At 36.0% G+C, this 26,140-nt stretch overlaps 1 long non-coding RNA gene and 1 pseudogene across 2 annotated transcripts in view; one reads left to right on the top strand and one right to left on the bottom strand.

The window, feature by feature from the left end:
* The window catches only part of LOC309628808 (ras-related protein Rab-28 pseudogene), a 457,231-nt pseudogene that overhangs the window by 231,846 nt on the left and 199,245 nt on the right, over positions 1 to 26,140 (top strand). The window lies entirely within an intron of this gene.
* Positions 396 to 24,081, bottom strand: LOC309628837. Its single transcript, XR_014244739.1, has 2 exons — positions 9,777 to 24,081; positions 396 to 9,745 (listed from the first exon to the last, which is right to left on the bottom strand). It is a non-coding gene; the product is annotated as an uncharacterized lncRNA (long non-coding RNA).

Here is a 26,140-nt window from a genome sequence, read left to right as displayed (position 1 = left end):
ACTTCTGTAAAGATCCTGTCTCCAAATAAGGACACATTATGAGATAACATGGGTTAGGACTTCAACATATGAATTTTGGGAGAGTACAATTCAATTCATAACAGAAGGTTTTCTGTAGCCAGGCATTAGGTAAAAGTTTTGATTTAGAAAGAAAAAGCATAGGGTAAATCAACAGCCATTCAGGCAGTAGAGTCATGTTTTTAGGTTTTAGGCAGTCACCATACCCCCAAGTTTTTACTTAAAATGTCTTTTGGCTTGAGAATATCTGATCTCAGTAATTATTCTATAAAAATATAAAATTAATGTTAGAGTAGAAATATTTGTATGAGATGGGTAGAGAGAAATGGTGGTGGTGGGGTGTTGAATATGCCCTGCTTAACTAGCTTTTTTTAAAATTTTGGCTGCGTTGGGTCTTTGTTGCTGCGCACAGGCTTCTCTAGTTGCGGTGAGTGGGGGCTACTCTTCATTGCGGTGTGTGGGCTTCTCATTGCAGTGGCTTCTCTTGTTTGGAGCACGGGCTCCAGGTGCGCGGGCTTCAGTAGTTGTGGCTCACAGACTCTAGAGTGCAGGCTCAGTAGTTGCGGCGCATGGGCTTAGTTGCTCTGCGGCATGTGGGATCTTCCTGGACCAGGGCTCGAACCGCTGTCCCCTGCATTGGCAGGCAGATTCTTAACCACTGCGCCACCAGGGAAGTCCCTTAACTAGCTTTTATAACAGGTCTATTATTATAAAAATCCTCATGTTTAGCAGCTCTTCATATTCCTATCTTGCTTTATCCACACCTCTTCCTATCCCTATACATACTGTCAATAATAATTAAAACTAGCTATAGGACATAAGATGCCTTTCCTAATGAAAGGAAGACATTTCCTATTGTTAGAGTCTAGAGGCTACTAGCTGCAGTGAGTGAGAAATGAAGAGACTGGAGACCCAGGCTAAGAGTGAACCACCTTAGCTCCCAAGACTGCTTAAAGTAGAGGTAGTGGTGAAATGGCAAAGTGACTTTGGAGGGTGAGGGGACCCCTGATTGGTAGCAGTGTAACAACCAGTTTGCAATATTCTTCGATACTCAAAAATCGACTCTTGCCAGCCTGTCCGAGCTGGCTCCAGAACATCACTCTCAACAGTTTCTCAAAATGTGTTTCCAGTGTAGTCATCCAAAGCCAACTCGTTATTTATTGTATTCTTTTCTGGAGGCTGCTGTAACAAATTACCACAAAGTTGGTGCCCTGAAACAGCAGAAATTTATTCTCTCAGTTGTAGAGGCCAGAAGTTCGAAATCTGGCAGGGCTGTGCTTTCTCTGGGGGCTCTAGAAGAGAATCCACTCCTTACCTCTTCCAACTTCTGGTGGCTGTCAGCATTCCTTGGCTTTCTTGGCTTGTGACCATATCACTCCAATCTGTCTCCATCTTTACACTGCTTTCTCCTCTGTGTATATCTTTTCCTCTGTGCATCTGTCTCTTTCAAGGACGGATTTAGGGCCCATCAGGGTAAGCCAGGGTAATCTCCTCATCTCAATATCTTTAATTTAATTACATCTGCAAAGACCTTTTTTCCAAGTAAAGTAACATCCATAGGTTTGGGGGATTAAGACATGGCCATACCTTTTTCGGCTGGGTGGAGCACCATTCATCCCATTACATTTATTATATGTCTAAAATTCGTATTAAATTGGTGTTAAAATTTGAAAGAACAGAGAGACTGAGAGGAATATCATGTTAGTATTATGAGCATGAATTCTGGAGTCATACTATTTGGTTTAAATGCCAGTTCCATCACTAACTAGCTGTGTGAACTTGGGTAAGTTACTTATTGTCTCTGTGTCTGTTTCCTCATCTGTACAATGGGATAATAATTGTACCTAGCTTATTGGGTTGATGTGAAGATTAAATTGCCCATAATAAGAGATATATAACCATTTGTTATTGTTATTATTGTTATTATTAGAGGAAGTTTGTCTGTATTCATAGAATTTATTAAAATCGTGGCACCGCAATGGTTGAAAGTCTTACAGGACCAGAAACTTGCCATGTGAAAGTCCACAAATAGGTTTGAAAGGAGTGATTTCTACAGATCCAACTTTATTCACTGATACATTCCAATTTTGTCTCAGGCCTTTCTTGAAAATGGTAACAGGCTGTTTTGTTTTACCTGGTTCCATTTTTGTGCTGAAGAAGAGACTGTACCTTCCACTTGATCGAAAGTGGCTCAAATCTGTCCCTTTGTTTGACAGTGCCAGATTTAGAAAAAGGGTAAAATTTGAAAAGCTTGAAAGATGTATTTAATGCTATGTGTCTACACCATCACAATTTTCACCAATACCATTAGAACATACATTCAGATTCATTATGGTGCAAGAATAGAAATACTAATCCACTAAGCACTCGTGTTAATGTTCATTTAATAAAAGAAATAGATTCTGACTCTCTTGTAAATTATATGAGGGGGAAGGTAAGGAACCTAGGAAATAATTAGCTAGCATAATTCAATTAGATGCAGTTCCTCTAATGTTGCTTCCTGCAGGAATTACTTTAGAACATTGATATATTGTGGTTCTTCTATATAATTTTCAGATAGCTGATTGTGTGGTTTAGAAAGTAGAAAGAAGACTCTAGAATTTCATATTCAAGCTAGCCCTCACTTGTAGACCATAGATTTATTCAAATAAAAATTATTTTCCATGACCTAGTCCATTATATAGGCAGTTATTATTCAATGCTTTGTTCTTCTGCTTTTTAATTTTTAAAATCCCTTTTATTAAAAACAAATATAAGGCCTCTGGGTGGGTAGAATGAGAGATGCTAAATAACTCAAATAAGGAAAAAAATCAGTTTAATTAATAAAGCTGTGTTTTTGATAGTAGTTTTTAAATCTGCTTTATTATTACCTACATGCTTGACTGGAAACTGGAAAGCATCAGGCTATTAGATTTAGAAAAGTGGTCTCTTGGCCATGTTGAGGTTAAGTCAGGAAAAGAACGTATATTTCAAAATTTTTCTAGTGACTTTCTATTACTCTGCATTCATGAGACTACTCAGTAATACTTCAAATTTAAGAAATATTTAGCTCTACTAATTTCATGATAAAATGTACCACATATAAAGTGTATCTTAGGGCTGAGAAAAGAAGCACAAAATACTTATTATGAGTTGGCCAAATTTAATAATATGATTAAATGCTTTTCTTTTGTGTTCTTAATAACTTAGATTTTAAAGTAGCACTTTGCATCCACTTTCTCTCCACTCATGCTTTCAGTTTAGTGCATAAATAAAACCCATGGTAATGAGGGACAGATGTGACAAATTGCTACACGTCCTCAGTTCCTTTTTCTGACTTCTACCTTCTTCCTCACCTGCAAAATTGTCCTGTGAGAGGACAAAGAGTAAATCCTTATTATAGACAAAAAGGGCTAGTCCTATTGTTAATCTCATTTTAAAACAGACTACTTCCCTGGCCAGTAATTGCTTTATGTTTAAGTTCTCTGGAGGGTTCCCAAGATCCTTCATAACCTTTTCCCCTCCTACTGTCCCCAGCCATCATCTCTACCTCATCAGGTCATTTATTTTGTGGCCCTTCACAGGTACCATTTAATCATTTGTCTTTCTTTTGCTTTTGCTTATTATGTTTTTCATTCCGCTATGAGAGTCCTCCTCATCTTTATTCAGACTTTCCCAAATCAATCCATCCATTCTCCCTTGTAGCACTTAACCGCATTTGTATATACTTCCGTGTATACTATTTATTTACAATGTCCTCCCATAGCCTATAATTTTTATGAAAGGAAGGACATTACCTGTACCATAGTGCCTGGCATTTGGTAAGCAAAACATTTTTTTGAATAAATAAATAAATTCTCTTGTTTATATGTACTTGCTTTACTTCCTTTCCAACTAGGTTGCAAACATTTATGTACAGGGAAAACACTATTTAATCTTTTTGAATCCACAGCTGCTTCTAGACAGCCTCCCTACCTCCTAAAATACCAATGACTCCATGGATACTTGAAAAAGCTCATTAAAATCATTGCACCAATGAAGGTTAAAGGGAGAACAAGGAATAAGGTAAAAAGAATGAGATGTGTGAGCTTTGGTAAGTACTTTTGTAGCATGCTGAGATAGCTATATCATGCTTCACCATCATCTTGTCTAGAAGAGAGAATATCTTGACAAAGAAGTTTTTTGGAGCTGAGTGTTTATAGCAGAACATTTGCAGGAGATGAAGGGAAACATTGAAGACTTCTGTGTTTGTGTTCTGTCCAGAAAGAAGCAAGAATGAGCCATCCTTACTCAACTGCAAACAAGATGATTTAGGGTAAAAGGCATTGCACTCTAAAGAGATATTACCAATTTAAGGAAGATATTGACATGCAAAGATGCACCCTATTTTCCTCCTCATTCTTGGAATTTCATGTCCCAGTCAAAACACATGACTCATATTACTGTTGAACAGCCCACATCCACAAATCTTGCCGGAACTGTCTCAGAGGAAATCCTCAACTTTTATATCAACCTGCACATGTCATTATTTTTCAAATACTCTTGCAAAAGGAGTGTTTCATCATTACTTTGACATCCTTGGGAATAATTCAAATGAATTCTACTCAGTCACACACACACACAAAAACCCTCCAATTATTTACATTTAACAGACTTGTTTTTTCCCCTCCTGACTTAAATGCCCAATATCCAACTACATTTTTTCCTTTTGTATATTTTCTATTTTTGCCTATGATACTGCTTTTTCTCTCTTTCTACCTTTGAAGATAAACTCATATTTCAGTCAATTTTGTGTCAAGTCAGCAAAGTCAAAACAGAACTGTAACACATTTAGCAGAACACCTCATGTTCTTTGAGCATCCTACTTCTTTTCTTATTGTCTCATACTAACCTTGACTGCCTGCTTTTCAGACTTTCACTGTTGCTCACTACTTTTTTTAAAATTGAAGTAAAATTCACATAACATATAATTAGCTACTTTAAAGTCATTCAGTGCCAGCTAGTGCCTTCACAACGTACTCACTAATTCTTTCACTTCTCTCCAGTTTATCCCCTTTGCCATAAATTTAACAGACTTTTATTATCTCTTCATGCCTGAGCTCAACACTGCACCTTCAGCCCTCACCTAACATCTAAATTCCCTGAGAAGACAGAGACCCCACAGTCTTCTCAGCCTACCTAGCTTTCCACTCTCTCTCATCCCTTTCTTCCCAATGCAGAGGGAAAGCAGCGTTTCTCCTGCCCAGGATTCATCCTGTCCAATGTGCTCCTTCCCTATTTCCTCTACTTTGTGGGTACCCTATGCCATCAAAAACTGCATTCCTTGCATTCTTAATCAGTAATTTTCTTCTGCCTATTCTCCCTAGTCTACAAGCTTATTCATGATTTCTCCATTCTGAAAAAGACCTTTAATCAAGTCTTATCTCTTGGCTGTTACCTGTTTTTCTCCTTCCCTTCATCACTACTAAACTTCTCAGGAGAGTAATCCAGATTCTCTTGCTCATTTAAAAAAAATCTTATGTTTACAAGGTAACTCACCACCCAACTCAGCTATTCCACTAAAACTGCTCTTGTGCAAACCTCCATTGACCTCCCATTTGCCAAACTGAAGGTCTTAATTATAATTCTCCAAGATTTTTTAACCAAATTTGACCCTGTTGACCAGGGCCTCCTATCAGATCTGAAGAACTCTTAGGTTTTGGATTTTGTGTCATTTCTCTCTCTGGATTCTTTTCCAGCTTCTCTGAAAAAAAAAAATTTTTTTTTTTTTTTGGTAATTCTGGTAAAGTCATCCTTTCAATGTGAATTTTTCCAAATCTCATCTTCCGTGGTTGATGTCATAATTTCTCATGGTATCTCCTGTCTTCTCTTTTAGTTGATTTGCAAACTAGAAAATCAGCTCTGACAGCATAGGAGAGTGAACTTGTGTCTTTGGGGGGTTTTGGAAGCATAACCTGAAGTTTTTCACCCTAAGCACAAAACCACTTTGAAGTTCTGAGTTTTATCTTAATTCAGGTAAATTTTATATTCTAGTCAATATTATATCCACCATCATTTAATTAATAAAAGGTATAACTAAGATGTCAAATGAGGTAGTCTGCCTTTGGGAATTATTAGTATTATATTATTTTGCTTGGACCTCATCCCATGTCCTATGAGTTCCTCTCCATCTCTCTGGGACCTGGGGGTGTGGTATGTGTGGGTCTTAGGGAGGGTGTTCAAGCTTTCCTTAGTCACCTCTGACTTTGAGTTCCTGCTGCTTCTGGTGTAGTTCATTTTATATACTATTACATTATCCTTCTAGGACCATCCGTACCTGTGAGGACAGTATCAACCAGATGATATAGAAGAGGAACTCTTTTTTCCAAATTTCCCTGAACATAGCTGGTACAATGAATTTGTAAGTGTAGCAGAGTTACTAAAGGTTTGGTGCTACAGGGGAGGGAAAAAAAAACCCTTTCCTCTACGCTTCTAAGTTTTTCTGGCTGGTCTAAGAATTAAATTGACATAAGAAATGATAACAGGAAAAATCAAATTTTATTTTGTATGTACAGGAGTCTCACATCCACGGGAGGGTTAGAGACCCCACATATATGAGGGATTCAAAGACAGAAAGGTAAAGTGAAGTATATATGCCACCCTGAGATAAGAAATGGGATAGGGGCCTGGGGCTTCCAAGGACAAGTAGGTCATTCATAGGGTGATAAGTAGAAGAGCAGATGTTGGATAATTAGATGTTTGCCCTGCCATATATATGGGCCACTTGGATAAAATTTATATCTGATCATAACTCTTAATCTGGGAAAGAGCAATTTAAATTCTCCTACTTAATTAAAGAAGGGGCAGAAGTTTCTCTTGAATCTGCAGGGTCTCAATGCCTTTAGCTCGAAATAATCCTCATGCAAAAGTTTTGGGGCACATTTTGGAGAGGCTGTTTTGAACCCCTTCAATGCACCAGATGTCAGTTAAGTGTATCATTAAAAAAATAACTACAAATTGATACTAGCCATTCCTATTCATAAAATTTCTCAGTTAACTCAACATATGATACTTTTTCATTTGCCTCAGATTCTTCTCTCCCTAATGTTTTTTTTTCTTCTTCTAGATATTTCAGGAATCATTTCCTTAACCTCTTCTTGAAAACTAAATTCTTTCAGCAAGAAGTATCTACCGTGAGGTTTTTAATTATTTTTTTTCATGGCAAATGCTTGAAATTCTTTGCCATAGAGTGAAATGGATGCTCCAAGAGAAAACCCCTTTTATCTCCTGTGACTTAGTGTAAATTGCTGCACTGCTGAGTTTACTCATTTTGTGCTTATTCCATTTGGAGAGTTCAAACTCTTTAAAGATGGCTTCCAAAGATTTATCTCTGGCCCCAACTTATGGTGAGCTTTTATTCTGTATCTTTAGCATATCCCCAACACATATCTGGCATTGCAAAATTAAATAGAGCCCTAAATTGCACTTTTATTAATTCCTGCAAGTCTTTTTTTCCTGTTGTGTTCTTTTATCTTAAATAAAACGATCATCATTTACTTAGGCACTTTCTCTAAAAACCTCATTCATTTGTGACCTCATACTTCTTTCTCCCCTGCTCCCCTCATAATTTATTCATTTAGTTACCAAGTCTCATCAATTCTACCACTAAAATAGTTTGGGGTTTTTTTACCTCTTCTCAATTACCACTGTAGTTCTCCTGCCCTAGGCTCACATTGGTTATACATTTGGGTTATGCATTCACCTCTTAGGTGTCTTTTTGCCTCAACTTTCTAATCTCCTTGTATTCGATTCACTGTTTTTTTTTATTATTTATATTTTGAAAATGAAGGTCCATCAAGTTATTTTTGTTCCTTAATACTCTCTTTGACTACCTACTACCTAGAGGAGGAAATTCAAACTCATCTTCTTGCCTGTGTTTCCACTGTCATTCTCTATCTTGAATTTCTTCTATGCAGTGCACAGTTCAACTACTCTGGATGCGTTTGTTTTCTGAACACATTCATTGATTGAACAACTTGTGTATGACAAGCATTACGATAAGTGTTGAGGACCAAAGGGGAGAAAAATCACCAAAAAGAGTTTCTATTCTCAAGAAGCTTCATTTTAAGCTTCCGCTGATTTGATCATGCTGTTTTCTCTGCATAAAATATCATTCCCTCACTCGCCCCTGCCAAACTTCTATTCACTGTTCAAGTCCACACTTAATGCTATTTCTGTGAAGACTTTCTGTTTTACTCTAGAAAGGATGAATCATTCTGTCTGTATTCTGAACAAACATTTTTATGCTTTTGTATATTTTTGTTGATATTAGCTCCTTGCTCTTGTACTGCTGTAATCATTTGCTCTCTGGTTTACATTATCCATATGCTTGCTCTTTTTATTTGTTCTACTCAGTGATCTAGCTTCCACTCTCTGATTGAAATCTCTTCAGTGGCTTCCATGGCTCCTAGATGAAGATCAACATTTTCAACTTAGGATTCTACTTTCTGCACAGTCCAGCCTACATTACCAGACTAGTCTCATACTTGCTATGCCCCCATTCTTTGCTCTCAAGTCACTCACTCAAATGCCTTCTCAAATGGTTATTCACAGGACTTTAGCACATGTTATTCCTTTACTCTAAAAATCCACCAGCATCCTCCTTTCACTTTATTTAGCTCGCCCTGACTCTGCCATCAAATTTCAGCTTAATCATCATAGATCAGTTTCTCCTATTATATACTTCATAGCCTTACCTATTTGTAATGATTATTTATTAATGTCCATCTACCTTACTAGTGTACAAGGTTAAAGCAGAAACGGTATCTTTTTTTCCCTCACCTTTGATCCCCAGTTCCTAAGAGAATGTTTCTCTCCTTCCATCTCTCTCTCATTCAATATATACATTGAATGAACAAGAACTTATTTATTTTATAGCAAGATTGTAAGCTCCCTTCTTGAGAACAAGACCCATGGATTCCTCATATGGGTATCCTCAGAATCAAACTCAGTGCCTGAGTCAGAGTCAAACATTTATTTCAGGCATACTGTACTGAATTAGGCTTTAATTATTTAACACAATCATGATTGTGTAGTCAATGACAGATGCATGGTGTTTAGGGATCTGTAAATGTGGTTCAAATTAACCCGCTGAAGTACAAATAATAAAATATCATGCAGATTATAATGAAGTTTTATATTTTTTCATTAATTTCTGTATCTTAGTTAATCTTAATAGTTTAAAGTATATATTGTTATTTTTCTGGCTTTCCATAAGGTGGTAGTTTTCCACTGTACTGTCTTTTCTTAAGCATTAATCTCTTATATAAAGCTTCAGTGGGACAAAGCCATATTTAATTTTCCATTTTCACCAAAAACAATCAAGACCTATTCCCCTTCTTTAACATTATTCAGTGGCTTCAGTTATAACCAGTCAATTTTTTAAAATTAGATAATCACAATGGAATGAGGGATCACTTTGTGTATTCTTCTGCATTGGCTAATTATATTAAATTCATTCTGGAGTTAGGAACACTTAAGCTTGTTTGAAAGTTCTCCCATGGAAGCAGATGAGGGTTTCCCCCCCACCAATGCAGAGGACATGTGTGCATGTTCTGAGAAACTGGATAGGGCATGCAATAGAACCTGTGCGTATGTGGTATACCTTACAGGCTTCATGGATCCCTTCCATTAACACCGTAACACCTTGAAGGGGACTTCTGAGAGAGGAGACAGTGAAGTTGAGGCAGCTGATGTTGTAGAACAAGCACTGACTTAGAAACAGGATCACTGATAGACACACAAAGGGAGAGAGTTGTTGACACAGAATAAGATAGGTTAAGATGGTATGGTAGGGCAGAAATGACTTGGGCTTTGGTAACAAAGGTCTAGGTTCGCCTTCCAGGTTACTAGCTGTATGACTGTGAGTGAGTTACTACCTTTTGAGCTTCAGTTTTGAAATCTTTGAAAAGGGGATAATATACATATCAAAATATCATTGTGACAAGTAAATGAGCTTTTACACGTAGAGATTTAAATACAGTGCTTGGTATATAACAGGAATTGAGTAAATGTTAGCTATCTTTTTAAAAATAATAACAGTAATATTGTTTTTAATCATAATTAGTAAAAAAGTTATCTTAAATTATTCTAACCAATAAAACTACGAATGGCCAAATCAAGGTTTTATTCTTCAGTAAATGGTTTAATTGTTAATAACCTTTTCTATGTCACATTTAAGCCTTTTCTGTATTCAAAGACAAGTACATTGTTGGTTCAGGATATGTCTCCCTCTCAAGGTTTCTCTCAGTTTGTTCTCCAAGGCCCAAGAATGAGGCTCATCATGTTTTCCTCCAGATAACTGCTGTAGCCTGAGCTTGGGTGGTTTTTGTACATACCATGCATCTCTTCTCTTAAAAGAGAGGAATCTTCTAACAGAGGTGAATCTTAAAATCTTCTTCAGAGTTTTGTAATCTTTAGAGCTGTGGAGTGATACTTCTTTTCTATTAAAGTTCATTGAAATAAACTTCTATATAAAAGTATTGGAAAATTTATGAAGAAATTGTGGAAAGTTACTTTATTAAGTGGAAAGAAATTACAAATCGAGACCCAAAAGTTAGATGGAAAGTTATGGTCAAGTACAGTAAAGCAGAGATGGATGCGTGCAGAAACAAAAATAAAATAGACATGCAGCGAGAAGCAGAGGGAATAGTTCACAAGGCTTCACAGGCCCAGAGGAGAGAGCTGGATGATCTGATTCTGGTTCTTCAGTCCTCGTTAAAGATGCTTGTCTTACTCTATGTATGTGAGATAGCTTTTGTCTTAGGTTGGGTTCTCCAATCTAAGGGGACATTAAATAAGTTGTCTGTGAAATACTCTTTGTGATAGGTCAGTTTCTTCAATATAAGGAGACCTTAAACAAGTAATTCATATGCAAGTAATTTATTAAGGAAGTGCTCCCAGATAAACTGGTAAGGGAGTGAGGGAAGGTAAGAAGCAAAGGTGCTATTTCAAGCAAGGGTGGTGACAGCTTGATCCAGCAGGGGATTTTAGAATGTAAGTTACAATGCACTGTTTGTCCTGACTCAAGGCAAAGTTGCTGGGCTTTCATATTCCCTTACCAATCATTCATTGGCTTGCAGCCACCTTGGGAGGCAGTGGTGGTTGTAAACTCTCAAGCACTTCCTGCTCTCTGCTTATGCTGGCAAAGATGCTTCACCAGCTCAAGGCCCTCCTTTTAAAGAGGATGGCTGGAGTAGTCTCCAGAACCATAAGAGAATAAATCTCTGTTGTTTTAAGCCACCAAGTTTATGGTAATTTGTCACTGTGGCCACAGAAAACTAATACAGATTTTATTACAGAATCAGTAGACAAAAAAATTACTCTATCAAATGCTACATAGCTTTCTAAGTGCTTAATCTCATATTCTATAACTAATCCCATCGTGTTCTTTGGATCACTCTTTGACTAGCACTGTACACTTATATCCATATAACAGATGCCCTTCTTTGCTTCAGCCATCTCAAATGAGTTTCAGTTACTTGCAGTCAAAAGAATGTTGACTAAAGATTGCCTCCATTCTTCCTTGTCCTTAAGACAACAGACATTTATCTATAAAGCTGACCGATACTCCTTCCTTGATATTACACCATATCCAAACCTACTGGAAGCCATTCCCTTTCACGAAGGTTGAAGATGCGGGAGACTTTCCATTTGTAGCCCTACCATTGGCAGCTGCCCATGATACATCTATTGTATCAAAACACATGGTGGCTGAATTAAATTTTTTTGTCAAGCAGTTAAGAAATTTGTGGACTGGTCCTAATGTGGTTCCACCTTTCTTAATTATTAAATCCTTTAAGAGTGTTCAGTATTTCTCTAGGCATTCTATTTGTTTTATTATGCCTATTTATTGGGTTTGTTTTGCTTTCCATAATAGACACTCATAACCAAAATAATAGTGCTGATCTTATCTTTGAGTTAGATAATCTCTATCTCTACTCAACACATTTCTTTTTTCTCTTTCTTCATTAGGATATTTACTTACTAGGTCATTTTTTTCTTTTCTCTGATATACAGATATCCTTTTTTTTCCTACTAAATTTCACCGAAAAAACTTATTTTATATGAACTATTATAAACTCATTAATGTGTTGTAGAATGACACTATGTTAAATGGAAGGAAATTATAGAATTAGTGACAACTTAAGACCAAAAATTTCAATTCATAGCTATGCTATTTCTGATTTTATATCTGTTGATAGTTTTATATGTTTTCAATCTAATAAGAAACTTGTGATAGGTGCTTTTTAAAAGTATGTCACCACACAGATATTACATAGTTATTGATCATATTCCCCACACTGTACATTTCATACCCATAACTCATTTATTTTGCAACTGGAAGTTTGTATCTCTTAATCTACCTCACCTCTTGTGGTTGGTGTTTTACAGAGAAGGGAAAAGAAGAAAGTAAACTAGGATTTTGTCTTGCAAAACTGATTGGCATACTTAAATTTTATAATCTGAAATAATATGTTTGAAAGTACTTGGCATTTCTTAAAACAATATATAAAGACAACAGAGTTTAAATGAAATGACCCTATTTCTCTCTCTTTATGCTATCAATTGAAGGCAAACATTTCACCAGCTCATTTAATACTTTCTAAAGTGAAAGAGTCATTAACAGAATTGCATTTCTCTGTGGTCTTTGCTATATTAAAATTTTTGTAATGTGTTTTTTCTGAAAAAGAATTTTAAAGGCTTTGAAAGAACTTTTGTATTTCAATCCAGAATCAGTCCCTTACCAACTTGTGTTTTTGATTTCCATGATCTGACCTTGGAAGAAAAATTTTAACTTGTAAAATATAAATTTGTTAAAATAATCTCATTGTGATCATGATTTGAATGATTATACCCATCCCTCAGTATTAGAGATGATATTGAAAATTAACTAGAAGAGAGTTGGAGCTAATGTTTGATTTTGTACTTTTGAAAATAAATGCAAATGATGTGAGAAAAGTACAATATCATGCTGTGTGTTTAATATTTCCAATTTAAATTGCTCTGATTTGCCCCATATGTGCAAATAATATGGGGCAAACTTGTCTATTCCTGTCCCCAGATATTATTTAGTGAGATTAAAAAAGGAACTATGGTTATAAATTATCATTTTAACTGTAACTTGTGATTTTGGAAATAATTACATAAAGAACACAATTTTGAACAGTTGATAGGTCTTTTAGAAGAAGATCTGGCTATGGGGTAACATTAAAGAAGGCGCTTTGGTCAGCTTCACGTCTGCTGTTTTAACATATGATACCCAGAATATTGAACAGTTCTGAAATGGGAAATATTATTAGCTCCCTGTGGTCTTCTCAGCTAATGTCGATTTCATTCTGAATTCAAGCACACACTAACCAAGCCCGCTGGTAAATAAGTGCTTGGGCTTAGATTTATGGTACGAATTTATTACAGTTTACTCTTTCTAGGCTCTTTTTGAGAAGATGAAGTTTATCAGCATGGACCCAAACAAATAGCACATTCTTTCTCTTTTGGGACTTTCACACTTCTTCAAATAAACTGGTATGTGCTTGGTTAACCACACGATGGCGCTACACGAATGCCTTACAATGAAAGCAAGTTCAAAAAAAAAAAAAATCGTTTTCAAACTGTATAACCTAACAACTCAAATTTTCCATTAAAACATGAACGTGACCTAACTCGGTTTTCCTATTTCACAGAACATTTTTAATATTAAAAATATTATCAGTATATGCTCTTTATATTGAGAATTCTCCCTCTCCCACCGTAGACTGATAGAATTATTAGTAATCAGTGAAAACAGGTAGATGTTAAAGGCATTGTTGTTTTTGTTCTATTTTTAGTAAAAAGAATGATCATCCATTTATATTGAGTAGTAAAATAGTAGTGTTAACTTTTTGTCAATCTATAACTCTTCCAAACCTCATTTATTTCATTATTTCATTACTGTAAAGTGTTTTTTTTTTTTTTTTTTTTCTCTTTTCCTCTTGTATTATTCTCAGGACACCCCTCAGAGGTAAGTAATAAAATAAATAATTATAATTTTAAAAATGGAAAATATATTACCTAGATATTAAAATTTCAAGACAGGTGAGAAACAGTCTTTTAAAAGGGGACAATTTTGAGGCCAACATTAGCACGCCTATCAACCAAACTGAAATAAAACCAATGGGTAGGAGTACACTTATTTTAAAAAGAAATATGAGACAACAGAAAGCAAGTAAGATGAATGTGATTATTTATATTAGAGTTAAACCTTATATTCTGTTTTCTACTCTGATAAAACCTAGGTTTAAAAAAGAAAAATTCATTCCTATATTCATACGTTTTTCATGTGACACATTTTTTCCCCTTGTTGTATTTCAAGCACCTTATTAGTTTGAGTTGCTTAAAATGCTTCAGTCAATTCGGCCTGGGGCAGATAATCTGTTTGTGAGTTCATTCTGTTAGGAAAAAATTCCTGCTAGTCCATTTAGGTTGCCCTTTGATTAACAGAAATTCCAAACTTTTATATAACCTCTGTATACCATCTTGCTCTTTATTTCTACTCATATTATCCCATATCCTGTCTTATTCATTGTTTGACCCCACTTGCCATTATGTGTTTCCTCAGCCTCCTTGGATAATAGAAGTCAATCATTGATATGAATGCCTCTAATTTTTCCCTAAATCTTCCACAGTGGGAAACTAAGCACAGAACTCCTAGTTGTCTTGTGGATGCTTCTGAGAATGAACAACTATTGACCCATTTCTCTTTACTGATTTATTTGGATGTGTAAACTATACTATATGCACAATCATAGAGGTTGTCTATTAAAAGAAAAGGAAAGCTTGTTTCTCTGATTTCATCTCTGGATAAGTCCATTCTCTGTTATTTAGCTGGCTGACTTAAATCACTTTTGTGTGCAGAACATCAAAGCTACAGAGAAAGGACTCATGTAACAAATTGCACCTTCCCTCTTACCTCCTTCCCCTCCTCGCTTTTCTCTTTTTCACTCTTCCTTTTGTCTTCCTTTCTCTCTCCTCCTCTCTCCTACCTTACTCTTAAATTTGGAATTCTGAGTTTTCAAAAGCAGACAAGAAAGACAAGGAATAAGGAGGGGAAACACACAATTGTCACATTACAACCTCAAGGGACACAGTAATAAACATTGACCTGAAGTTATTTTGGACTTTATTGCATGGTTATTATAGGCACATACAAACCATATGTAAATAAACTTGTGACCCACTTACATATTAATCTTGGAAGTCAGAACTAACTTATTAAGTGCTGCTCAGTCTGTCATGAAATTTCTCTGTCCTCAGCATGAGAGATTATCCCTATTAAAAATAACATCAATATTTTCATTTCCATAGCTTTAAATATGGAGCCAAAATAAGCATTTGTGAACTGCTGCTTCATCCTGTCATCCTCATCTATTTGGCCATGATAATTACACTGCTATAACCAGCTTGAATTCTCTTTAGTTCTAACTCTAAAATGACCCATGTTACTATGATGAATATGTGTTTTTATGGACCTGGCTTCATTTCCTCATCCTCAGGATCGGGTGATTGTGTTTCCTCTCTGGATGAATTAGAGTAGTATGTTTGAGATTATATTTCATTAGTTTTATTGCTGCTTGTTAAAGTTTTATTATCCTCTCTGTTTTATATTTCAGGCTGGCAACACTTGCCAGCAGTGCTAAGTGACTTGATATATACGAATCATAACTCTGTGACCTAAGAATATGCTGTCTGCAAATATAATGGTGTCTTAGAAGTGATATTTTATAATGCTATTAAACATAGGCATCCACAGAAGAGCTATCCCAAATTAAGGAACTTTATTTCAAATTTTCTTTCATCCCAGTTAAAGTATTCAGCCTTTTTCTTAAGTGGTACATAATGTACTTTAAATAAGAGTTCATTCATTCTGGATGATTTTCATCCATTTCACATAATTGTTATCTACTATGCAATTATAATTCTATAATGTGTATAAAGCGATCTTGCACTTAGGTAAAATCTGAAACCACTTGGTGCTACTTAGGTTGATGTCTCTTTGCTCAGCTGAATAAACAGTTAAGTGGGTGTAATGGATAGTTACATATCACATAATTGAATTAGAGCTGGACAGGTTGAGTAGGAAGTACGTATTCTACCATAGTTACAACCCCTATTCCTTCAAACTCAAATACTGTGATTTCTCATTCTGTAAATGAAGATTAAGAATGTAGCACTCCCTGATACATTTATAGTAATTATTAAAGTGTGTGCAATTATCGTAGAGGACATGATTCAAATAAACTACCTGAAATTAGATGCCTTAAGGGCAAATTTGCCTAAAATTCTTTTGTTTTTCAGAAAGAAGAAATATCTTAGTTTTCTGGTAAAGAGACTATTATCTGCAACCACTGTCAATAACTTAGTCTCTTGAAGGAGAATGATTAGTTTATGAATATTTATTAAGGTCCCACTATGTGCCAAAGGATATTTATGTATTTTTATACTTTAGGTAATTGAAACTAGTAGTTGAATAAAAAATTTCTACTTCGCTAGATGTTTACCACCAGTAACTTAAAATTCCTTGGACACTTTAGAAAAAAAAGGAGCATATTCTATGTTTTTATAGGTTTTTTTTCTTTCTTGGTAATACTCTAACACTTAAAAAATTAAATAAAATTTGATTAGTCATTAACTTCTCCTTACTCATTTTTTTTCTTGATGTGGACCATTTTTAAAGTCTTTATTGAATTTGTTACAATATTGCTTCTGTTTTACATTTTTGTTTTTTGGCCACGAGGCATGTGGGATCTAACTCCCCAACCAGGGATTGAACCCACACCCGCTGCATTGGAGGGTGATGTTGACCACTGGACCGCCAGGGAAATCCCTCTCCTTACTCATTAAATTCAAAACAGGACAAAACACAGTCTGTGAGAAAAAGAAGCAACATGGAAATGTCAGCTTACTAGTTCTTGGGGTAGACAGAAATCCCACCCTTGCCTCCTGTTGAGTGGCAAGGCAGAGCCGTAGATCCATCCGTGAGCACCTAGCACTGCCCTGGGTCCCAGCATTTCATCTCAGGTGCCAGGGAAGCATTGAGGACATTTGTGTCTCCAAGGTTAGAGGACTCTGGAGGTCTCTGTCCTGTGACTCAACTATGGAGATTTTTATTGTTTCCCACTGATTCCAAAAGCCCAAGGGGTCCTAAAAGAGAATGATCTGCAGACCTCCCAAGAATTCCAATTGTCTTCTGAAGAGCCTGGAGTTTGAGAATACAAGAAAACATGATAAGTAAATTATTTGGAAACTAAGTATTCACATGTGATGGGAACAAAAAATGGTAATGTGTGAATGCTTACCGCTCCCCACTTTTGTCCCCTCTTTTCTCTTTGCCTCTGGCCTCCAAGGAAAATTCTTTCAGTTCTTATGTTACTTTGATGCTGCTTTGGGCCGTTAAAATAAAACAGAAAAAAAAAGAAACAAAAAATAAAAAAGGGAGGATGGAGTATTTACTCTGGGGAGAGAAGACAAGAACAGCGGCTGGAGGAGAGTGAGAGAGGAAGGAAAGGCAAAGGCGCTCGCAGGATGGTGGGGCTGAGTCGGGTGCTCGGTTGGGAGTTGAGAGTATCAGAGAGGAAGATTTTTAGGAGTTGCTCTATCCATGTGGTGGGAATGTTAAGAGTTATAAAAGTGGGGAAAATGGATATTTAAGATGATTTGTAGTTTTTAAAGTCTGTTTCCATCCTGTTGCTATTTTATAAAGGACATCTTTAAATGATTTGAATATCTTTTAATTCCTTCCAGTTACTCAACAGTTGGCCCTCTGTATCCAAGGTTCTGTATCTGAGGATTCAACCATGGAAAACATTCGAAAAAAAAAAAAAATTCCTGAAAGTCCCCAAAAGCAAAACTTGAATTTGCTGTGCACTGACAACTATTTACATAGCATTTACATTGTACTGACAACTATTTACATATTATTTACAGTGTATTGGGTATTAGAAGTAATATAGAGATGATTTAAAGTATATGGGCGGATATGCATATGTTATCTGCAAATACTGCACCATTTTGGTATTGCGGGGGTGGTGTCCTGGAACAAGGGACGACAGTATTATGTTTCTTTGACTGTAAGCCTGAGCTGAGCCTGGATCACCTGGGCCTGGTGGTTACTTGGGTTACATTATATTTCTAGAAGACATCAGGTTGCCAAATGTAAGAAACTCTGTGGTCATTTGGCTCATCTCCTGGTAGGGAGCTTGCACCCTGCCATCTTTCCAGAGAGTGAAAGGATGCAAGGGTGATTGGGTCACTTACTTACTCTTTACCATAGTATCCCAGGCACCTTCACCAGACATGCAGTTTTCTAGCATCCTTGGAGTAAAGTTCAAGTTAATGAGTTGGAAGACTCTTGGAAGAGTTAGAAAAACTTTTGTTGAGTGTAGGAAAGTGAGCCTATAAGAAAAGCTGTGGAAGCAGGCTTGACTCAGTGTCCCTGAGTTGAACTTCATTCCTCAGTGATACTGCAAATTGTGGAGTCTTAGGGATTCCACTGAAACCTTCACTGAGAATATCCATTTCTCTGTGTTTCATATAGAAAGAAGAGAGGCTGTGATTAAAAAAAAAAAAAAATTAGTGATTGTGCTTTTCTCAGTAGCAGAAATGGTAACGGTGATCTTCCCTTGTCACTTCTCATGTTGGTCAAGTGTTAATATCACCCTTCATTTTCTTCTTGCTGTCCCCCCAATGACTGAAAATTCAACATATTCAAACCCAAACTCAAGCTTTTCTCTCGTGAAATTTCCCCTCAGACTTACCTTGGCATTGTTTTCCTTTTTTCTCACGTTTGGTACTTAGAAATCTTTAATTGTCATCTTCACTTTTATCCAATCTTTCATGACTGATCACTTCTTTATTTTATTTTATTTTATTTTATTATTTATTTTGTTATTATGTACAGTTAAACATATTATTATTTTAAAAAAATTTTAATTTATTTTTGGCTGCATTTGGTGTTCATTGCTGCATGCGGGCTTTCTCTAGTTGCGGTGAGCGGGGGCTACTCTTCATTGCGGTGCGTGGGCTTTTCATTGTGGTGGCTTCTCGTTGCAGAGCACGGGGTCTAGGCACGCCAACTTCAGTAGTTGCAGCACGTGGGCTCAGTAGTTGTGGCACACGGGCCCTAGAGTGTGCAGACTTCAGTAGTTGTGGCGTGTGGGCTCACTAGTTCTGGTATGCAGGCTCTAGCATGTGCGGGTTTCAGTAGTTGTGGTGCGTGGGCTTAGTTTCCCTACAGCACGTGGGATCCTCCCAGACCAGGGATCAAACCCGTGTCCCCTGCACTGGCACGTGGATTCCTAACCACTGTGCCACCAGGGAAGTCCCCATTTCTTTCTTTATAATGTTTCTCAGATCCTGATTATTGCCAGTGATATGATTTTACTCAGGGTGTTCCTCCAAATGTGGATGTCTGCCCCCTTCTTCTCTATCCAATTCTTTTTTTTTAAAAAAATTATTTATTTATTTATTTTTGGCTGTGTTGGGTCTTTGTTTCTGTGCGAGGGCTTTCTCCAGTTGCGGCCAGCAGGGGCCACTCTTCATCACGGTGCGTGGGCCTCTCATTATTGCGGCCTCTCTTGTTGCGGAGCACAGGCTCCAGACGCGCAGGCTCAGTAATTGTGGCTCACGGGCCTAGTTGCTCCGCGGCATATGGGATCCTCCCAGACCAGGGCTCGAACCCGTGTCCCCTGCACTGGTAGGCAGACTCTCAACCACTGCGCCACTGGGGAAGCCCTATCCAATTCTTTTAAGAACAAAAGTAAGTCTCTTGTCTTAGAGCAGTGTCTGCTCCTCACTTTAATGCTCAGGCCTCTCTCCTTTTCCCATATGTGCTTAGTAATTATTATATTTCTTGTGTGAAATGTTGTGAGGTTTACTAAAATGTATTATTTTCTATACGTCTGTCCTATATGCTTATTGAATCCTATATGCTGCAAAAATTACTATGCTTTCTTTCTTTCCTCAATGACTGTGTTTTATCCTTGAGTATCTCTTTAAATGTATATTAAAGTGCTGGGATCATAATACATTAATTTAAACAAAAAAGCAATAATTTGGTTGTATAACGCAGGGTAAGAGGTGTAGTTGACAGTTCAATGAGCAAGAGGAAGGGACTACAGCCATACTTCTCAAACTTTTTCTCGAAGTCCTCCTTGAAGCTGAGGAGAGTGGTGAGTGTCCCAGGTGGCAGAAGTGTAGCCTGAAGCATCTGTATCAAATATGTTTGACGTCTCCTGTTTAATCCTACAAATTCTGGGGACTTATTATCTCCATGATATCAGTGTTTGTTTTAATATAAAAACAATGTTTTAAATTATATACTAGTTTAATAATTTCTTTTCTGACTCTGTGCCTCCCAAATCTTGCAACAAAATTGATGATCCAGGAAGATTTGCCTGATTAGTGGCATTTCTCATCCTTTCAAAGATATCTTAGCTTGAGCTGTTAGTGAGGCCAGCACTATGCAGAAAATGCATAGCATATCAATGGCTATTAAACAATAGTGGGGAATTATCCCTTTCAGAAGTTTGTATATATTTTCACTGACTGAAATTGTGACTATAGTAGCAGAGACTTAAAATTGAAAACCTTTGTTTGGCTCATAATAATTCATGTTTTATTTATATACTATGTGCTCAAATATAATTACCATTTCAGTATATATCTTTAAAATATAAGATCTAATTAAAGTATATTTTCTATAAGAGTTTAGTTTTACTTCTAAAGAGATCTATGTGAATGTAATGATTGAATAAAACATTTCTTAACCATTTAAAAAATGAAACAAAAAACTTGTTTTGCAAGTTTAGGACAGAAGTAGTATTAAACTGAGTATTGCTACCAAAACTGACTTTTACAAATAATATGCATATAATATGGTAAAATACTTCAGTTTTATGCATTTAAAATATTTAATATTTGCATTTAATTATGCACAATATCATTAATATTGTAATATAATTATTTATAATTATTTTAATAATTGAATTAAAATAATTATAAAATTATATAATTAAATAAATATCACACTCATTAACATTATACAAAATTAATATTATGTTTAAATCTCATTAAACCTTTTTTCTTTGCAAATATGATTGCAATTATTTTAGTTATGTCACAACTACAAATAAAATGAAACATTACTGAAAAATTAAATAAATTAAAATGAATACAACAAAATGCACCATTAAAAATATCACCAGCATTACTCACTTGGGAATTTCATATTAATAAAATGTGTTATCTTAAAATAATTGAAATAATTTAAATGTGATATTTATTGTAGACTAGTTTATTAGACTGGTAAAGTCTTTGAAAATTTTTGTTTCAGTATTAACAAATTACCCCAATGTCTTCCCTCAAATTCCATTTGAGTATACTCTTCTTGGTAAATATTTTCTATTTCTATTTCTACATTTAAGGTTATGTGAAAATATATTAGATTTTCAAATTTTTCAGCTATAAAATTATGTTCAAATACATCAATTGTAAGTGGTTCCAACATTCCATAGCTCTACAGTGTTATTTGCATCTTTTCAGATAGAGAGAATGATGCTGAAAAGGTATAAATGAGACTCATTATTTCAATTTCTGAAAAGTAGACAAACAGGGACTTTGATGCTGTTTGGAAGCCGCTAATCTTGCTCTTCACACCAAGGGCTTTCAGTTAATAGCCTGTTAAAGTTACTTTAATTCACTGGGATTACTAGTTTTCTCAGGAGTATTTACTTCAAGTAATCAGTGCTTAAAGCTATACTTAACAACATTTTCATTTCAGTCATAATTGTTGGGATTTTAGGAGGAAAGTATGGCATTATAGCAGTTACCTTTATAATCTGACCATGAAGATACCTGCCTACTCCACTCACAATTTCACACTTGGATTATTTTAGTTATAGATTGCCTCCTTTGAATAAGGATTTGTAGTAGCTTAATGTTTTTTCCCCAATACCTAAAATATTCTTAAAACTGAAATCCAAAAATTTTGGAAATAATAGTTTGCAATATTTCTTATTCTTTGTATGCATTAGTTCTTTGATCTTTTCCCAAGTTACCTCTTTGCGATTGACAAAAACTTTTGTAGTATAAAAGTTTTCTGAAGATTTACATTGTTTTTCTAAAATCAAAGTATTTAAATACATCTTATTTAAATATATATATTAAACAATTTATATTTAAAATACCTTGGAAATTAAACAAGTTAAGACAATTCATTCTCCACCAGCCAATCAATAACGCTTATTGAGCTTCTGTCTGGGTTAGAACTGTGGTGATTCCTCCTTTGATTTATGACAGGTTCTCTACTTGATCAAATGTTACAAGAACACTTCAGGATGGTTGCAGGGCATTTGTCTTTCAAGCCTGTTAAACTAGCAAACAAGAAGCCCACTTAGGGGGAAAAACCCTCTATTTTTAATCATTATTTTATATGAAAAATTATTGTTATGCCTAAGAACCTGGTGTACTCATGGTGATATTTTTCAATGATAAGAATTTTTCAATGTGTGAAAATTATAAAGCTGAGAGAATGAGAAATTAGAAGGTGCTTAAGATCTCTATTTGTTTTTCCCCCTAACTTCCTCCCATACTGGGCTGTTTCTAAGTTCAGTTGACTGTTAATATAAAGTTTGTAACTATACATAGTAAAACTGATACCATAAGGTTTTATATATTTTATGGTAAATAGTGTAGTCAGTTTTCCTTACAAACTCAGTGACTTCATGGTTTACAATTTCTTCTTAATATAAGGCAGTGGTTCTCAACCTTGGCTGCATATTAGAATCACCTGGGGAGCAGTTAAAACACACTGATTCCCTAGCCATCATAGATGTTCTTTCTTAATTGGATTAGGGAGGAGCCCTGGCATCTGTATATAATAAAGCTCACAGGGTGATTTAATACACAATTAGGATTGAGAACCACTGGTGGGGGAAAGGGGTTTTATTTGAATTATCTGGAACAATCCCATCACTGGTCATAGTACTCTATCCTATGTGCATAGTGACTCAGCATATATTTTGAAAAAGCTCTCCCACTAATTCTAATCTTGCAATAGGCCCCAGTGTGAAAAATAAGTTCCTTCATGTGCTTAGTTGTGCTGTGCATTTGCAGCTCTTTGGAAAAATAATTTTGGCAGGAGTTTGGTTTATTAAGCCACATAAAGATCGTCAATGTCAGCAAATCATCTCTGCATTTCATGGCATATTAACACTCTAGTTTGATTTGTTATTACAGTTACAGCTGAGATTAGGAACATTTGGGATCAGACCACAGGACACGTTTTGATGGAGAAAATAGGAGAAACTTTGAGGGTTTATAACAGTGCTGGAGCCCTGTCACCAATGTAGGCGAGTTGCTTGGAAAAGCCATCATCATAATTGTATCCAGAGTGAATCCTGTGTCTACTTTTCATAAGCATCTCAAAATTTTATTTAGAAAGCTCTTCCTGTTGGGTCACTAAATGCTCTGAGACCTTTGTCACTTCTTATGGCCAAACTTAATCACTTTGGATCATTCAACTTTTCTTATTGTTTCTATCACTATCTGATTAATCTGAACTTTTTTCCATGATAACTTGCAATTATAAAGAAATTTGGAGAAGACAGTTTATTTCTTTTTCATATTGAATTCAACACTTGTGTACAGATGAGAACATGTATGGTTAATTTTGTGTGTCAGCTTGTCTGGGCCATGGTGTCCAGATATTTGGGCAAACATTATTCTGGATGCATCTTTGAAGGTGTTTTGGGGATATTAACATTTGAATTGGTGGACTTTGATCAAACAGATTATCCTCCAAAATATAGGTGTGAACCAATCAGTTGAAGGCTTTTTATAGAACAAAGACTGACTTCCACCAAGCAAGAAAGGATTCTGCCAGCAGATTGTCTTTGGACTCAAACTGCAATACTTCCCTAGGTCTCCAGCCTGCCAGCCTACCCTACAGATTTTGTACTCACCAAGCCTGCACAATGGTGTGAGCCAATTCCTTAAAATCTCTCTCTCTCTCTCTCCCCCCTCTCTCTCTTCATACACACATATATTTTTGATTCTGTTTTTGTGGAGAACCCTGGCTAATACAGGCCATACTTAAGTTGTGAACAGCATGGTCCTTACTATATGCTCATCTGCCACAACTCCTGATCACTGGACCAGCAACATGAGAATTCCATGGGAACTTGTTAGAAATGCAAACCCTTGGGTCTTATCTCAGACCTACTGATTCAGAAACTCTATGGTGTGGCTAGCAATCTTTATTTTAATGAGTCCTCCCAATAATTCTCATGTACACTAAAGATTAAGAACAACCATCATGGGCCATAGGGAACTTTAGGAATTAGCATATCTACCTTTAACCTCACTCTGACTCTTTATTTAGAGGTGTCCCATCTAGGTAAGAAGAAGCATAGTGGGAAGCAGCCGCATAGCACAGGGAGATCAGCTCCGTGCTTTGTGACCACCTAGAGGGGTGGGATAGGGAGGGTGGGAGGGAGACGCAAGAGGGAGGAGATATGAGGATATATGTATCTGTATAGCTGATTCACTTTGTTATAAAGCAGAAACTAACACACCATTGTGAAGCAATTATACTCCAATAAAGATGTTAAAAAAAAAAAAGAAGCATAGATCAGTGGTTCTTAAAGTTGACTGTACTTTAGAATAACCTAGGAAACTTTTGAAAATTTTTATGCCTAGTCTGTAGCCTATACCAGCTATAAGTAGTTCTAAAAATTGCCCAGGTGATTCCAATATGCAGTCAAGTTTAAAAACCAGTGGCATAAATAAAGAAGCTACACTTTCTGCTGGGAACAGAGAACATAGTTATAGTGTCAAAACGTCCTCTGAGTAACTGTAAATTATGAGATATAACAATATAACTAGTATATATTTTTAAGAGTTTTACATACTCATATTAACTCATTTAATTCTCATAACAACCTTACAATTATCTTCCTTTTACAATTGAGGCACTTGAAGTGCAGATAGGTTAAGTAACTTGACCAAAGACACAGAAAGTAGCAGTACAGGAACTTGAACTCAGACACTCTGGCTCCACAGCTTTTGCTCTTTATTATTACCTTGCAAATATTAGTGAGTGTCATTGAATACATTTTTTTCCAGCAGCTGGCTCACCACTTGAGGAATGCTGGCATTTGCCATCTTTGCTAATTTGCCTCAGTGATCTACACAGGCATTAAAAGACATTTCTAACTAAAGGCCAGAATATAAGTCACCACTCCTCAAGCATAGGAACAAAAATAGACTCCTGGAAAATATCTCAAACTGGAAAAAAATCTGAATGACATAAAAAGTTTTTTTGTATTTAGCCCAGAGGAACAAAATGAGCAGTTTCTGGTGGGTGACAAGGAATTGTCTTCTAATTCATGTTATTAGCCTGGCACTGGCCTAGCCTCTTCATTAGTGGAACAGTGTAGTATCATCAGTGATGTATTTGTGTGGAGAAAAATACACCCACAGTTCAGAAAGGTTTTAAATCAATTGTTGCATGCTCTCATTCATGACTAGTGTTGTGTGTGATACAAAGAAAAATACTGCATTTGCGTTGCATGCCTGTTAAATGTTGGGACTTTCTAAATATAATATCCATTGAATCTATTTAATGTTCACCATGTTAGTTAAGTCTGGAACTTTTTCCGTTTTATTTATCATTTCACACATAATTAAATTTGGGGTCTGGCCATAGCCATTGGTTACAGTATCATTTACAGATGTCTCTATGACAGGTTTTTAATTCAACTTGCCAGTATCAGGGTCTGATTTTTGGGAAGGAAGTAAAAAAAAAAAAATCAAAGGAATAGTTGAAGAACAGCAACAGTGACTTCTTTGTGGACTTCAAACATCAATCTGATTGATTTTGTGAGTTAACACAATCTTTGGGTTACCTGAGAATTTTAATACAGCAGTGATTGTTTGATTCCACAATATGGATTTGTCTTAAACATAATTGCAGGCTATCTGTGTTGCTGGGTGGTAAAAATGTGCTGAGTAATTCCATTTCTGTGAAAGGAAAACTCACAGTCGTGAAGCTTGGTGCATAGCCTATCTA

This window comes from Balaenoptera borealis (genome assembly GCF_965194805.1).
Source record: "Balaenoptera borealis genome assembly, chromosome: 5".
NCBI classification, from domain to species: Eukaryota; Metazoa; Chordata; class Mammalia; order Artiodactyla; family Balaenopteridae; genus Balaenoptera; species Balaenoptera borealis.
Note: the sequence above shows the minus strand (reverse complement) of the source record. Positions and strands in the feature narration are given on the sequence as shown.